This window comes from Tachypleus tridentatus, chromosome 11 (genome assembly GCF_004210375.1).
Source record: "Tachypleus tridentatus isolate NWPU-2018 chromosome 11, ASM421037v1, whole genome shotgun sequence".
Classification (NCBI taxonomy): Eukaryota; Metazoa; Arthropoda; class Merostomata; order Xiphosura; family Limulidae; genus Tachypleus; species Tachypleus tridentatus.
This window is the reverse complement of record NC_134835.1, coordinates 66,245,636-66,250,149: the sequence shown is the minus strand read 5'-3', so window position 1 is coordinate 66,250,149 and position 4,514 is coordinate 66,245,636.

The window sequence follows — 4,514 nt, the reverse complement described above, 5'->3', positions numbered from 1 at the left end:
AAAGACGTCGCTTTTGAAACCAATTTAGCTTTAATTTTTTGTATAGAAATAACACATTACAGAAATAAAAATACACAAAATCTAAATAAATAAATTTTTCCGTATTTAATAAATAAAAATTCGTTTTCTACATTTTAAAAATGTATATGATCTGGTGAATTGTATGCTAAATTGTATTTAAGGAAGTGCAACATTTGCCTCAAAGCTAAAATCAACAAACTAAATTTCATTATGCTAGAACAGAGTTTATAAACTCTAATTTTGGTTATTTTTACATTTGCGAACTAATTCAACTACTGCTTATAACGGAAGTCAATCACGAAAAGGGAATAAAATAAGAGCAGACATAAAATTATAAAATATCGGGCCCGGAATGGCCAAGAGGTTAAGGTACTCGCTTCTCGTAATCTGAGGGTTATGGGTTCGAATCGTGTTACACCAAACAGCTTTTCAGGCACGGGGACGTTATAATGTTACAATCAATCCCACTATTCGTTGTAAAAGAGTAGCCCAAGAGTTGGCGGTGAAATGACAATGGCAAGGTGCTTTCACCTTACAACTTATGGCCATTTACCATTTAAACTAGACGTTTAAATAATTTTGTTATTTGATAATAATAAATTAAGATTATCTAAACCTGATTTTATCCTAGAAATTTGTGTAAAAATTATATACAAAACACAAGTATTTAATCTGTCTTATGAAGAATGCATTAAACGTTAACCCAGAGGGAACTCTTAAGATTAAAATCTGTTCTTTTTCCTCGGTGTTTATTAGTACAATAAGTCACAGAAAAATATGCATCTCAAATATTGTTACCAATGAACAAGAGGTGGCCAATCATGTCCTTTACTGAAGTAGATTGGAATAATTCACTCAGATTTATCTGAGAATTTATGGCAAAAATCGATACAAATGTGTGTATATATATATATATATTCAACATGAAGTCCAAAATAAGTAACACAAATCATTACACGTATTTCCTCAATGATTCATTACAGATACTGTACTAGATCTAAAGGTAATAAATTTAGCAATTTTGCTTTTTTAAAGATACCCTATTCTCCGGCCCAGCATGGCCAGGTGGTTAAGGCACTCTGCTCCTAAACTGAGGGTTCCGGGTTCGAATCCCCGTCTCACCAAACATTCTCGCTCTTTCAGCCGTGGGGGTGTTATAATGTATTAGTCAATCCCATTATTTGTTGGTAAAAGAGTAGCCCAAGAGTTGGCGGTGAGTGGTGATGACTAGCTGCGCTCCCTCTAGTCTTACGTTGCAAGATTAGAGACGGCTAGCGCAGATAGTCCTCGTGTAGCTTTGTGCGAACTTCAGAACAAACCAAACCTTTCCTCTTTATACCGAGTTATGACCAAATGGTTATGTTCTCCTTCCCTCCCTTCACCAACTACAAGATCTGTTTTGGATCTGAGCTCTTTCTTTTCATATGGTCTCTGGAAGGTCTTATAATTAAAAGCTTGAAGTGTATGGAAAACTTTGCTACAACCTTCAGTTTTTATCGAAGCTTAACTCAATTACATAACCAGTCTCTTATTGTGAAATAAAGAATTCCTCATGAATCTGTTAGTATGTAATCTTGGAGAAACTCAGCTTAAGATATTTCACTAATATTATTATTTTGTAATCAGAATAAAATCTTTTGGATGAAATATTAACATTCCTTTCGTTAGAACAGTGGATCTCAAAATCACTTTCCCATTTAAACCAAATATCACTCCCCATTGAAAGCAATTAGTCAACCCAATCCATCGCTAATTCTTTTAAGAGAGAAGATGAGATGAAGCTTACTCTCAAATTTCACTCTGGCCTATCCAAGTTCTTTCTCTCTACCGGTATAAAAATAATCTTAAAAATAGTACGATTTTATTTTAATTGCTAAAAATAGTTAACAAAAGTACCACTGGCTCCCCAAGAGAGAGGAGTTAGTGTCGGACCTACCACAAATAGAATAATATCTTGGACATAGTTCTTGTCAACCCATAAAACAAAAATTTAATTCCCGAAACACAAACTTATAATTTTATTAATAATTACGAACTGAAGCTAAGGACTAGATAAATAAGTATTTATTTCTAAAACTACAACTATTGTAACGATGTCATTGCCAAACACAAGAACGATGCTCTCAAAGTTTCGTGTACTCTTCAAACAACCCACTAAGACACAAACTGATAGAATCTCTTTAGTCCTAGTACATCATTTTTCAACAAACATATTGCCAAATTTATAATCAGGAACGAGCCATCTTTTTCCAATGTTTTAGATACATCTGTTTTTTCTTATTCTTTTCAATAATTAGTGTGATAAGAATCTGTTGAACGATTTTAAACATTCCAAGTTACAGACATGGTACAGAACCTAAAGGGTGCAGTATATCGTTGGCACTACAATAGTTTACACTCTCTTACACCTTCCAGATTCGATTCACTCACACTTCAAATAGCATATTTTACTTTAAGTCGCAGTAGGCTCAGTTGTCAACTGTTTGTACATCGGGAAGACAACCAGAAGAGTGAGGGTTTATTGAGCATCAGCGACTTGTTTGTAAAATAAGTAAGTAGTAATTACCCTAACTGTAAAGTTGAAGGCATTAGTAAATAAGTAGTAATTACCCTATTCCAAGACAATTGGCCTGAAGGTGTAGCTGTCAATATTTTTTTGTTCAATAAATTCTTAAATATATTCGTTTATATTCTTTGTTTTGCTTTATACAGTGGTACCTCGGTTCTCGAACGACTCCCTTCTCGAACAATTAGGTTTTCGAACATATTGTTTGAGAAAAAATGTCTCGGTTGTCGAACATAAACTCGGTTCCCGAACCAAGCTGTCGTGACCCGAACCCCCGAAATAACCCGACTGATGACCCGAACGGCCCTTCGACCATTTTCGGCCCACGCCAAGCTTGCCCAAAACATTTTACCCGCACCTGTCGCTCAGTCCACACGGCCACTAAAATCTGCTGTGAACGTTCTCGTTTTTCTTTTTGTTGTTTTTTAAATATTCTGATTAAATAAGCCACCATTGGGTCAAAGAGAGATAATAAAAGCAGCAAACCAAAAAGAAAAGTTGTTAGAGCCACAATAGAGGTGAAAAAAGATCTCATAGAGAAGTATGAGAGTGGTGTTCGCGTGTCTGATCTTGCTACACAATTTGGTATGGCGAAGTCTACAATCTGCACCATACTGAAAAATAAAGAGGTCGTCAAAGGAGCTGATGTTGCAAAAGGAGTGACAGTGCTTACGAAACAAAGATCACAAACAATAGAAGAGGTAGAAAAACTGTTGTTGATTTGGGTAAACGAAAAACAGTTAGCTGGTAATAGCATTTATGACCATCGTTAATGACCATCAAATGACCATCATTTGTGAGAAAGCAAAGCAGTTGCATGCTGACCTCCTGAAAAACACCCCTGGAACGAGTGCTGATACAAGTGATGCCTTTAAGGCTAGTAGGGGTGGTTTGAAAAATTTAGGAAGAGAAGTGGCATACATAGTGTAGTGAGACATGGGGAGGGTGCCAGTTCTAATAAAGACGCTGCTGATAAATTTGTTAGAGAATTTAAGGACTATGTAGAAGCTGAGGGTTTTATTCCCCAACAAGTGTTCAACTGTGATGAGACAGGCCTCTTTTGGAAGAAAATGCCAAAGAGGAGCAACATTAGCAAGGCGGAGAAGTCACTGCTAGAACACAAGCCAATGAAGGATAGGCTAACTCTATTGTTATGTAGTAGTGCAAGTGGGGACTTAAAACTTAAGTCTTTGTTTGTGTACCATTCTGAGAACCCGAGGGTTTTAAAGAAAAATAATGTCCTGAAAAGTAAACTAAATGTCATGTGGAGGGATAATAGTAAAGCATGAGTAACCAGGCAATTTTTTATGGGGTGGGTCTATGAAGTGTTTGCCCCAAGTGTAAAGAATTACCTCACGGAAAAACAATTGCCACTCAATGCACCTGCTCACCCACCAGGCTCGGAGGATGGGTTTTATTACAGTTTTATTACGGTGAAGCTCTTGCCCTCTAACACGACTCCTCTCATTAAGCCCATGGACCAGCAGGTCATATCGAACTTTAAGAAACTCTACACCAAAGCACTGTTTCAAAGGTGCTTTGAAGTGACCTCTGACACAGAGTTAACCCTCAGAGAGTTCGGGAAAAATCGCATTAATATCCTCCATTGATTGAGGATCATAGACAAATCCTGGAGGGAAGCGTCTTTGAGGACCATGAACTCAGCCTGGAAGAAATTGTGGCCAGACTCAGTAGCAGATAGAGACTTTGAAGGCTTTGAGGCTGAGCCTGTTGTCGAGGATATTGTCTCACTAGGCAAGTGTATGGGCTTGAATGTGAGTGGTGATGATGTGGAGGAGTTGGTGGAAGACCACAACACTGAATTCACCACGGAATAACTCCAAGACCTTCAGAAGGAGCAACAACAGAAGGCAACTGAGGAAGTGTCTTCAGATGAGGAGGAAGGAAGGGAGGATGTTTCTATTTC